This window comes from Suncus etruscus, chromosome 5 (assembly GCF_024139225.1).
Source record: "Suncus etruscus isolate mSunEtr1 chromosome 5, mSunEtr1.pri.cur, whole genome shotgun sequence".
Classification (NCBI taxonomy): domain Eukaryota; kingdom Metazoa; phylum Chordata; class Mammalia; order Eulipotyphla; family Soricidae; genus Suncus; species Suncus etruscus.
In genome coordinates, this window is record NC_064852.1 from 37,728,639 (window position 1) to 37,742,196 (window position 13,558).

The window sequence follows — 13,558 nt, forward strand, 5'->3', positions numbered from 1 at the left end:
ATCTAAAGTAATGAATTGATACTAATTACCAGTTCAATAAAGTAGTAATTTAATGAAGTTAATCTACATTTTCAATTAGAAAACTAGTTGACTTGTCAAATAGATTTAATTATATTAGAATATGTCCATAACTTATTTAAACTTGTAAGTGTGATTTAATTTTAATAGTGATTGAGCATCAAGTCAAATGTTTGTAACTCTTAGAAGGTTCCACATAAGAATATATCATTAAGGGCCGGAAAGAGAGCATGGAGGTAAGGCTTTTGCCTTGCATGCAGAAGGATGGTGGTTCGAATATCGGCATCTCATATGGTCCCCCGAGCCTGCCAGGAGCGTTTCTGAACATAGAACCAGGAGTAACACCTGAGCGCTGCCGGATTACCAACAACTAAAAAAGAAAGAAAGAAAGAAAGAAAGAAAGAAAGAAAGAAAGAAAGAAAGAAAGAAAGAAAGAAAGGAAGGAAGGAAGGAAGGAAGGAAGGAAGGAAGGAAGGAAGGAAGGAAGGAAGGAAGGAAGGAAGGAAGGAAGGAAGGAAGGAAGGAAGGAAGGAAGGAAGGAAGGAAGGAAGGAAAGAAAGAAAGAAAGAAAGAAAGAAAGAAAGAAAGAAAGAAAGAAAGAAAGAAAGAAAGAAAGATAGAAAGAAAGAAAGAAAGAAAGAAAGAAAGAAAGAAAGAAAGAAAGAAAGAAAGAAAGAAAGAAAGAAGAAAGAAAGAAAGAAAGAAAGAAAGAAAGAAAGAAAGAAAGAAAGAAAGAAAGAAAGAAAGAAAGAAAGAAAGAAAGAAAGAAAGAAAGAAAGAAAGAAAGAAAGAAAGAAAATATCTTTAAACTAATAAAACCTTTACTAGCATAAGTCTAGATGAGCATGAGAGCAGGTGAGAAAATGCTAACAATACTTAGTAATTTATAGCGGAAAGTTCTTTAACTGGAAGTATGAGGTTTGATCTCAAAAGAGAAAGATTCATAAGACTAAAAATGAGGGTTATAAACTTGAAAACTTGTTATAGAGGCTTATATTAATTTGAAATTTAAATTTATTATGATAAAAATTCTAGACAAATATAAATTTGATATTGTTCAAGATACATAGAACAATATTAATAAAATAAAACTACATAAAAGCCTTGTGGACATCAAGCAGTGATAAATAACACTGTGTAGGTAAACCATAGTGTTTGGTTGGAGCTGGAATATGTAGTTGTTTTGGACGATGTCAGTTCAGATGAAGTCTTTGAAGCAGAGAATTTTTTTTTTTTACATTGGGAGTCATTTGCAGATAATGAGGACAGAAATGATGTGCATATATAATTAGTGACTACTTTAAAACAAAAAAAATGAAAGTAAATAGCCAAGAAAGAATAACTTCCTAAAAGTCTATACATGGCATAGATGTATGCTATTGTTATGAATATTTAGACAAATTTGAAACAAGAAACTGATAAAAGCACAGTAACTTTTGGTGTTTGTTACCAATAAATATATTAAAATTAATTATAAATAAACAGAAGAATGGAAGTTTGGAGAAATTAAATTTCATCTTTGACAATTGATTTTAAAAGTTAAAATTAGGGGGCCGGGCGGTGGCGCTAAAGGTAAGGTGCCTGCCTTGCCTGAGCTAGCCTCGGACGGACCGCGGTTCGATTCCCCCGGCGTCCCATATGGTCCCCCAAGCCAGGAGCGACTTCTGAGCGCATAGCCAGGAGTAACCCCTGAGCATTACCGGGTGTGGCCCAAAAACCAAAAAAAAAAAAAAAAAAAAAAAGTTAAAATTATAATAGTTGAATGAAATTAAATAATTTGAGTAAGATATTTGACTAGAAATATGGATATATATATTTTAATGGTATAGTTGGTAGCAAATGACTAAAATATTTTTATAAAAATTAGTATAAAAAAACCTAAGTATTTTATATGTAATAATCAGTTGTAAGAAGAGTTTTTAACAAATTATCCAATCTGGAAATATGTAAAGATGATAAAAAAATTCAAAATCTAAGCAAGAAGATTTTATGAAAATAAGGATTTTAAAAACTATTTACTTCTAGAAAAAATACTCTATAGTTAAAACAATGGAACTTTTATTTTCCTGTCATGATTAAGATCTTTCAAAAGTATTACAATAAAAAAGGAGAACATAAAATGTAATAAGATTGTACACAATAAAGAAAAAGTAGTGGCTTTCCTGGAAAGAGACTTAAATATATTCTAGAATTAAAAATATAAGGTAGGGGCATTATTTTATTATTATTTTATACCTTAACTAAGCCCTAATACCACTCTCCAAACTGAATATATACAGCAAAGATAGTGTATTGTATGTCAAAATGTCAAGCATATAGATAGTAATGTAAATAACTGAAGAAAAAGAAAAGAAAATAGGTAAATATGAATATGTAATATCTGATTTTACACATGGTTTTTAGCACTAGTAAGTGGGAGTGTAGGTTAAAATTAGTAAAAGAGAATGGGATAACTTAATTTCAGTTTAGCTAAATGCTATATAAAGCAATTTGTATAAGTGCAGAGAAACAATAGACAATTAACAGTATGAGATATCAAGTAAACAATGATTCTTCTAACAGACACTTAATGGAGAATTATGAAGTAACAACATAAAAATTGTCTTGACTATGAACGCAGACTAATTATAGTAATAATATCTATTTTGATGACTTACCGTTTATGCTTAATTACATGCAGCACTATAATAATATGCACATAATTAAAAGTGCATCTGATTTATTTTGTTAGAAAGCATATTTGAGAGAACAGAAAATTTTGTACTTGAATCATCAGTCTGTTGTTGATAAAGCCTGGTCATTGATTCATGAACCTTTATCATTAATTATTTTGTTTATTTTTATTACTTGTTTTTCAAATAATTGTTTTTAAAAACTAATCAAAAGACTGTAGTTTTCAAAGTTCTTGGTAGGTGAGTTTTAGGCATAGCATATTTCAAAACCGGGCCCGGAGAGATAGCACAGTGGTGTTTGCCTTGCAAGCAGCCGATCCAGGACCAAAGGTGGTTGGTTCGAATCCCGGTGTCCCATATGGTCCTCCGTGCCTGCCAGGAGCTATTTCTGAGCAGACAGCCAGGAGTAACCCCTGAGCAGTGCCAGGTGTGGCCCAAAAACCAAAAAAAAATAAAATAAAAAAGAATATTTCAAAACCAATTCTACCACAACTGTCAATTCGCATTACATCTCCTCCTATAAGGTTTCATCCCAAACCCCAACCAAACTCCCAACTTCCTGTCTGGCACTTTTGCAGACACATTAAACTGTTTACTGGTTTCACTTTTGATCTCATGTTTTCAGTGTTATGAGTCTGTGCTCTGATATATACTACTCTCCAGACCTCCAAAATAACTAGAGCCCAGATTCCTATTTCATCATTACTTCTATTTCTCATTTTCTTCCTTCCTTCCTTTCTTGTTATTTTTTCTTGGGTTATTTTCCTTGCTTGTTCTAGAGTGAATGGTATTCTAGGTATTTTTACCCTTACTATATTCATTTTTCCAATGCAATTATCTTATATGCCATTGATTTGTGAGATCATCTGTGTTTTTCTTTCTTCATATGTTTTACTTCACATAACATATATTCCATTTCCAAACCGATTGAAGGAAGTAGATTTCATTACCTGTATCTTCATAATATGCCACTGTATACATAAACATATATAACAACATACCTTTATAATCCATTCATCTGTTGTTTGACACCTACATTGGTCATATAACTAAGCTATTGCACTTATTGAAGCAATGGATAATGGTGTGCTGAAAGTGAAATTGCTGGGTCATATGGCATCTCGATTCTAAGTTTACTGAGGACTAGCAATACTGTTTTTCATGGGGGTTAAAACAGACAACATTTCAACCAGCATTGGATAAGAATTCCTTTTTCACAAGATATTCACCAGCACAAATTGTTCCTTCTATTTTTTATATGTGCCATTCTCATTGATGTAAAATGCATCATTATTATTTTGATTTAGATTTACCTAATGATAAGTGATGCTGAGCACTTTTCATGTGCCTATTGGCAATCTGATTGTCTTCCTCTGAGAAGTAACTGTTTGTTTAATTTATTCCCATATTTTTGATGGGATTTTACAATTCGCTTTTTTATCTTTCTTTATACTTTATATATCCTGAACATTAACCTGAAATGTTGAATGAGAATACTTTTGTTCATTTAGTTCGCCATAGTTTAGTTTTAGCCTGAGTTCATTTAACCCTGCAGAAACTCTATAATCTTTTGTACTCCTTCACTTTTTTTTTTGTTATTGCCTTTACCTTTTCCAATGGAATTAGATAATTGCATATGTATTTGAGATCCAAATTTTGGAGTGTTTGGCTTATGTTTTCCTCAATGCACTTCATAGTTTCTGGTTTGATGCCTAGATCTTTGATCTTTGATCTATTGACTTTTCTTTAAGGTATAAAATTGAGTTTTAAATTATTTTTCTTAATTTATTTTCTTTATTATATTTTCTTTCTTTTGTTTTTTTTTTTTTTTTGGTTTTTCGGGCCACACCCGTTTGATGCTCAGGGGTTACTCCTGGCTAAATGCTCAGAAATTGCCTCTGGCTTTGGGGGACCATATGGGACACCCAGGGATCGAATGGCGGTCCTTCCTTGGCTAACACTTGCAAGGCAGGCACCTTACCTCTAGCGCCACCTCGCTGGTCCCTATTATATTTTCTTAATTTATTAAACATTTATTTTATTTTTTTGAAAATTATTTTGATAACTTAAAATCTTCATAGTTGGGTTTCAGACATACAATGAGTTAAGACAATTTCCACTACTAGTGTTGATCTTCCTCCACTATGTTCCCAGAGTGTATACCAACCACCAAACTTTGCCCCCTAGCCTGACAGTATAACTGGCTCATTTAAAGTTTAGATTGTTAGCGCTTGGATCTTTTGATTCCATTATTGTTGACTTTGTTTGAATATTTTGGTTCCCCCCCCCTTTTTTTAATCTTTGCAGCTTGGCCCCTGCACCCCATTCTTTCATATTTATGTTTCTCCTCTTCCACTCAGTTTCTTTCCTTATTTTTGATAAGCTTTGGGGAAAGGGTGTTTAAGACAAATTTATTTTTTTTGACTATTGCATTTCTTTACGAAGTTATTCTAAAAACCACATATATGCAATACCATTCTGTATATACCCTTCTTCTATCTTATTTTATTTAACATGATATCTTCAAGTTCCATTCATGTTGCTGAAAATATAGTAACCAAATGGCAAAAATGAGGGAGATATACTCTTTAAGGGAGAAAGGGAAAGTAAAATCTTAAATATATAAAGGAAAGAGCATATGAATCAAATCATGTCTCCATTTGATTCAATCCAGGGAAGAAAAGACTGGAATGACATTGAAATTACTGAATAAAAGAAACTTCAACCTAGACTCCAAGACCCAGCAAACCTCTCATTTATATGGAAGTGAGGGATTAAAAACATTCTCAGAAAAAAAGAACTTGCAAAGTTCAGTAGACATGAATGTGATGGATAGGAAATAGCAGTTTCTAGTATCTTAACCTAAGACAGATGGCAAATTTGTGGTAAAATAAAAGTGACTGGTAGTACACAGTTGTATGACCTTATAACTTGCTGTTGATGCTCAGTTTGAATCATCGAGTAAAAGACCATAGTAAGGAGTTTCTGGAAACTGTTAAGTTACCATAGTTGCCCAACCTTCCCAGATGCTGTGAGCTCATACTAAAGGTAAGTTTTGAGGCTAGATTGGGATATATAGTCATAGCTGAAAGCAGATAGTGGCCTCTGGAATTCCAGAAAACTGGCTGACAATGAAGAAAGCAAGCTGACGTGTCTGGGGGGTAGTCTATGAAATTATCATGTGTTTCCATTGCAAGTGTCAGTAGCACCAGCATACAAGGTTAGAGCAAACTCAAGTGAAAATTGAGTGTTCACATTCGTAGTTGCTGTGTGTGAATTCCTAACTGACTGTATATTACCAGAAATTTTGAAGTCAGTGAAATTACATAATATGGTGAAGGAAACAAGTGACTGGGGATATCATTGGGGTGGGATTGTTAGTATTCAACCACAACTACAGACAATGGTTAGTATTCAATCACAACTACAGACAATATTAACACTAAGGAAAAGTCTAATAAATAGTATGTCAGCAAGAAAGAACCATAATTATGTAAAAGAAATTGGGAGCTCCTATATGTCAGCATAGATCAAACCTGAGGACAAAAGCAGCTCTGTGCTTGTAGGCATACATATAATAATTGTGTGACAAATACATAAGTCAAGGATTTCTCAGATACACATATTCAGGAACTACTAGAATGCTGCAGTCTTGAAGGCTTAGGAACATTTTTATTTCCTTTTACTTTTTCTTTTGGTTGCCCATACCCAGTGGCCTTCAGGGGCTACTATTAGCTCTGTGCTCAGGAATCATTCCTGGATGTACTTTGAGACTAAATAGGAAGCTGTGATTCGAACCCAGGTAGGCCGTATGCAAGAAAAATGCCCTACTTGCTGTGCTATTGCTCCAGCACCTTGGAACTATTTCTGGATTTGGTTTCAGAAGAAGCCAAGATCTTATCCTAATTAGTTAGAGAATATGAACTCTGGGGCTATCAGAATAGACTAGCTAGCATGGAGACTGGTAGAAGAATCATAAGAGAGTGGAGTCATTATAAAAAGTGGCTAAGGTTTTTATTTTATTTTTCTATATGGATGCATAGGGTTGCAGTTCACCTTTGACAGTTGAATGTGAGAAGGTAATGTCTACTGTGATGATATAAAGAATAAGTCTAAGGGATGAGCGATAGTGCAGCTGTAAAGCGTTTGCCTTTCACGAGGGTGTCCCAGAATGAACTTTGTTTAGATCCCCCAGCATCCCATATGGTCCCCCGAGCCAGGAGAGGTTTCTGAGCACATAACCAGGATTAACTCTTGAGCGTCACCGGTATGGCCCCAAAACAAACAAACAACAAACAACAAAAACAAACAAGAATAATTATAGACAACTTTTCCTCAGTTTTCCAGATATGTGTTTGCAGGGTCTGTTAGTGTGGAAATGAGAAGCATCATAGTTGCTATCAACAGATTGTCAAAGTTTTCCTGGGTTCCTCTTGTTAGAAAAGCTTGTTGTTAATACCTATGATTTTTAAGTCTAGTCCCTGGGTAATAGACACATAATAAATTTGTGTGATAAAATTGTGAATGCTGAAATCATCCAGATCTCCAGGGTAAGCGTCCATGCTTTAGAAATAATGTGATATGCTATAATATATAATATCAGTAGGGTTATACAAAGTAGAGTTTTGTTGTTATATTTGATTTGTATTTTTAGGCTTGAATGTTGATGTTAAATTATTCTCAGTGTTATCTTTCCATTCCATGGTTCAGAGACATTATTCAATGTACTAGTTTAGTTTTACATAAAATGCTCCAAGTTTTAGTGTTGATTTGCTGTGTTGAGTGAATGCAGGTTCTCCCAAAAGGGCCACTTTGACCCCTATTTATGCTAGAATGTCCTCATTTCATAGTAGAACACTCACTAACAAGGGTCCTAGATTCAACACAGGATTACTATAGTCCAATCATATTTGGAGTTATTTTACCAATTAAACATAATGACACATTCAACACAACAGAAAATATTTTGTAAATTTTTCTAATTTTTGTAACTTTTATAAGAGTATAAAATTAGTAATTTCAATCAATTTAGAAATACAATTTTTCTTATGAAGATCAATATTTTCTGTATCTCAAATATATTTTTCTTTCAAAAACATATCTCCAGTTAATTTGCTACATATTCTAAAAAAGTTAACAGTTTAGAGCAATCGATTTTCACAAAGTACTTATGTGGTCTGCATTTTCTGCAGAATGTTAAACTTCTAAACATCATTGATATTTAGGAAAAATGTTCACATATACATGATTTAGGAAACACATATGAATAAATTTTGCTAAACTGTCTCCGTTTAAAACCAGGATAACAGGAAGGGGTGATTAGAAGTTGACACAAGATTATACCAGTTAAAATTTATGAGATTTCTACTCACATCTATTTTTTGTACAAATTTATCTAATCTGGGGAATCATTCTTTGCAATATTCTATGCATAGCCATGGGAACATCTATTGTTAGTAAATAGCATTTGTCTGTATGACCTAAGATTGAACAAGTCACATTTATGAATTATTGGACTAAACAGGACAGTGAGCACGCAGCTATGTTATTTTACTGATGGGCTGTTTAGGCTATATTTTTTCCCAGAGGCAATTGGACCTTTTATAAACTCTTTCTAAATAAAAAATGATATAAGCACCTTGGATTTGTATTACAAGAACATACCTTTTAGCCTATAGCCATAATCTTACTAATGAGGAATAACTCGCTTCTTTGTACTTGGAGACTGAAAAGCTGATGCAGCTACTTATCAGGCCAGATGGGTCACTCTTGTCAGTAGGAATCATGCTTGACACTTACAGAATGGTGATAATTTGTGTCACATCATTCATCCTTTTACCCTAACTTTCTTGGCTTAGTAAAAGGCAGTTTGATCTGACTGACAGAGATTAAACAGCACCATAATTACAAATGTGAATTTCTTCAGAATTTTCTGCTTACAGCTAAACTAGTTTCCTGGACTCAAATTTTCCGTGTGTGTGTGTGTGTGTGTGTGTGTGTGTGTGTGTGTGTGTGTGTGTGTGTGTGTGTGTGTGTGTGTGTGTGTGTTCATAAAGCATTTTAGAGGTTACATTTTTAGACTGTCACATTTTGTCATAAGTGTACTCTCTGCAAATTTTGAGATATAAGGAAATATAAGAATATATAGGTATGATTTTTGTGCCTAATTATAATATATCCCTGTAAACTTCTAGAATCGCTTTGTTTCTCCACTGCCAGATTTTGGCAATTGGTGATCATTTTTCTATCTGTTTTTGCATTTTTTCATCAAATCAATATTAAGATAATATTGAAATCCAGTATTATTACGAAGTAATATCATTGCAAAACCTTTTTCTTAGTATGTAATTTAGCTTTTTACAGTTTTACAAATAATACATTTTTAAAGAGGAAAAACATTTCTGATTTAACTTGTATTGTGTTTTAAATACTTATACGAGTAAAACAAATTATTTTTAATAATTTAATTGTATTCACATAAGGTGACACAGCTACAAAGTTGTTCATGAGTGAGTTTCAATTATATAGTTTTTAAACCCATCCCTTCACCAGTGCCATTTCCCATCACCAATGTCCATAATTACTCTCCTGGACCCCTAACTTCTATGGAGATATTTTTTTTCTCTCTTTTTCTTCCTCTCCCCATCCCTTTCTCTCTTTTCCTTTTTTCATATTGGTACTGTGGTTTTTAATATTGTTACTGAAGTGGTAACATGCATAGCACTTGATCTCCTTTCATCATTCAATTCTTATCCAGAGAGATCATTTATATCATTGTTATAATGGCCACTTCTTTGGCCTAAATATACTCCCCAATACTTTGTAGCAAGCTTCTTACCATAAACTAGTCTTTTTATCCCATCTCTATTTTCCTTAAGTATTATTATTTTTGGTTTGTTTTTTTCGGCCACACCCGTTTGATGCTCAGGGGTTACTCCTGGCTAAACACTCAGAAATTGCCCCTGGCTTGGGGGGACCATATGGGACGCGGGGGGATCGAACCGTGGTCTTTTCTTGACTAGCGCTTGCAAGACAGACACCTTACCTCTAGCACCACCTCACCGGCCCCTTCCTTAAGTATTATTGCCATACTATATTTAGTTTTCATATCACACAATGAATATGATCATTCTATGTCCATCTCTCTTCTTCTGTCTAATTTCACTCAGCATATTACTCAACATATCCATCCCTGTATAAGCATATAAGCAAAACAATATGAACTCCTTTGTCTTCTAAAATGTTACTAGTTTAAGATTAATATTTTCACTAAATATTAAACTAGTTCAGCAATATGTATTAAAATAACAAAATTTTGTTCCAAAACTTCCTTTGAACCCCAATTAAAAATAAATTTTCTAGATATTAGTGATGTCATTCATGCCATGTTACATTAATATATGCATGTATCCTTTCTTTATTCTCATTATTTTTATAGAGCAAATATGAAAATCTTGTAATATAACTCCTAATTTTTACACTTAAATTTGGTTTAAAAATTCAAGATCTATATGTATTTTATTGCCTTAAATTTTTTTAATTTACTAATTTTGTTCTTGAGTCACAACTAGTAGGACTCAGGGCTTTTTATCTGGCACTAGTCTCATAGATTTTATGTCAATGCTAAGGGAATCATACAGTTATTGGAATCTATGTTAAACACATGCCAGTCCCGATTCATGTACATTTAATATAAGCTTTCACTTTCACATGTACTTTAGAAAAAATATTAGGGTATCCAAAATTATGGCTGAATTTTTTATATAACTTATAATTAATCTATTAATTGGAAAAGTTTGAGTTCATAACACTACACTATACAACTTTTAAATCTACGGTCTACATTTTTCTACTAAAATAGTCAAGAATCGAGTTCTTTCCAAGTTGTTATTCAAGAGTAATTATCTTAATGATATAATTTTTATAAAATAAAACTATAATTTAAATTCCCCAACAAAGAAAATTGTAGTTGACTATATATCTTCACTGAAAATTTTAACACATATTTGTATTTTACATAAGGCCTTGAGGAATAGAGAGGAAAATATTTTCTAATTATGTAAGCTAGAATCTTCTTGATACCAAAGTATTCAACTTCATTTAAAAAAGGAAACTTTAGAACAACATTCCTTATAAACACAAATGCAGATTTCTCAGCAACTAAGAAACAGAAAGATTAATAAATTAGGATTAAGTAAGAACTATTATAGTGTCATGGAGCTGATTATTCTAAGTAAAATAAGTAAGAAGGAAGTGAAAGACAATTACCAGATGTTTTCATTTATATTCAGAATATGAATAACCAAAGCAAACAACAAACTGGCAAAAACACAACAAATAAAAATTCTGAACACAGTGAAAATTATAGTGGTTATCACAGAGCAAGGAGAAATATGCAGAGCATTGTTTTGGTAATCGGATGACAATGTAACTTTGGTGGTGAGTTGGAATGTCTGACAGAGAGAGGAAGGTGTGATACTAAATTTCTTAAACTCCATAATATGGTCAAATAATGATATGTTAATATAAATAAAAACATTTAAAATAAATGAATACTGATCATCATATCAGATCAAAACAGGAAATATGAACATTTAATAAATATATTGAAAATAAAAAATAATACATAATAGTAATAAAAAGCACTAAAATTAATCTAATAAAATAAGTAATTTCACAATAGGAAATTTGTAACACAACCAGGAAAAAGGGGTAACAGGGATTTTATTTCAACCATTATATTCAGATTTAAGTAGTGAATAAAGTGATAATTCTTCCTGCACAAAAACTAGAAAAACATAAAATAACTTAAAATTTTTAAATTTTCAAAATATAATTTTCTACAATTCATTGTTTACAAATATGGCCAATATATACATTCCTAAGATGCAGTAGTAGCAATGGGCACAATTGGAGAGGTGTCTTTCTGTTTTTAATGTTTAATTAAAGAACATTGATTTTAGGGGTGTGGGGGATAGTGATAAGTAATATATTTTTTTCTTTAGAAGAGAACCAAAGCCAAATAAAGTAGGCAATTCTGGTAGAAAATGATGAACAAAATCTAATAATAAGATGTTTTAAAAATTATTTCTATATAATAATGATGATAATATGATACTAATGACAATAAAGCATGACAATCCTTTTACTTCCTAATTAATTTTGTTTGGGCAGGCTTGTGGCCTGCTCCTGATGTTACCCTGTGCCTACAATTGGATCAGTACTTATTCCTGGTGGTACTTTGAGGGCTATATGTTATGCCAGATTGAACTAGCTCTGCCACTTTCAAAAAAAGTACTTTAAAACAATGGTAAATACACTACTCATAGTCATAAGTAAAGATGAAGTCATGCAATTTTCTGCAACTTGGAAGGATCTGGAGGGTATCAAGTTCAGTGAAGTCAGAGGGACAGTTTATTTTCTCAAAAAATTAGACATGTATTTTTAACAAACAAAACCAGGTATTATAGAATATTACTGAGAACAAAAAGGAATTCATCACTGATATAATGCATATCAGTAGAAGTTAAAAAGAAAAGTGAAAGAAGCAAATATCTGAGCACCAGATTTTGAATGATTCATTTGTATACAATGTCTAAAATAAGTACTACTATAGTATGCTAGTATACTATAGTAATTAGGAAAGAGGCAGAGTAATGGGAGAAATGAGGAATGATTTCCAGCAGGTACTCTGTCTTTGGTATATATAAAATATATCTAAACAGGAACAGTAGTTACAAACTATGCATATACTAAAATATTTGGATTTACACTTTATGGGGTTGCAAGGCATATAATTTATATTTCAACAAAATTATTTAGGTATTTAGGATATCACAAACATGACCAGGGTTTGTCCCCAATTTAGAGCACCTCCTTTGCAGGAATGAGGTAAAGATTTTTAGCTATTAAGAACCCTCTAAATGCAATTTGAGAACCACTGCCTTTTAGATGCCTTGCTCTTCAGCCAAAGTGTGTATTCTGAAAAATAGTTCAACCAAGGTGACAACAACCAAGAATTATGCATCAAAACAAAGTATGTCCTCCTGGTTTACACAAGAACAGAGAAAAAGAAAAGGTAATAGTAAGATAAAAAGTATGGTGACTACAGTGGCAGTAAAATTTCAGGAGTATCCATGGATTTTAGAAAATATTGAAGAAAAAGTGATTTCATGAAACAATTTTGAACTAATTTTTCAAATAAATTTTGAACTATTTTTTCTATTTTATAGTTTTCTCATTTGAGAAAACAGAATAAAGTGTTTCTGATACTTAAAAAAAATTACTATTAATGACATCACCTAAACATCATTATGAAAAAATGCTTTCAGGACTGAGCTCTCTGCATCACACTCTATGAGTGAAACTAAAGGATGCTCTGCATCATCCTGACTTTGATGTAGGATATGGATATATTCCAGGATCCTTAGCTACAGAAACCTGTCACCAACAACAATGACTGTGTGAAAAATAAAAGTGTATTGGCGGGGCCGGGAAGGTGGCGCTAGAGGTAAGGTGTCTGCCTTACAAGCGCTAGCGTAGGACGAACCACGGTTCGATCCCCCGGCGTCCCATATGGTCTCCCCAAGCCAGGGGCGATTTCTGAGCTGATAGCCAGGAGTAACCCCTGAGCGGCAAATGGGTGTGGCCCAAAAACCAAAAAAAAAAAAAAAAAGTGTATTGGCACTACAATGACTTGGGTTGGACAACCTAGTATGCCTGGAGTCTAGAGTTGGTCGTATGCCAGAAAACTTCAGGGTCTCCTTATTTAGGCCAAAACTTTTCCTTTCCATGTTCGCTATATTTTGCTGGGCCTATGCAAACAATTGTCACACTAACACCATTTTTGCTTTTCTCCTTTGACTCAT

General features: G+C 32.9%; 1 protein-coding gene across 1 annotated transcript in view; it reads right to left on the reverse strand.

Annotated features, from left to right (window-relative positions):
* LRP1B (LDL receptor related protein 1B) overlaps window positions 1–13,558 on the reverse strand; it is a 1,191,264-nt gene that overhangs the window by 986,136 nt on the left and 191,570 nt on the right.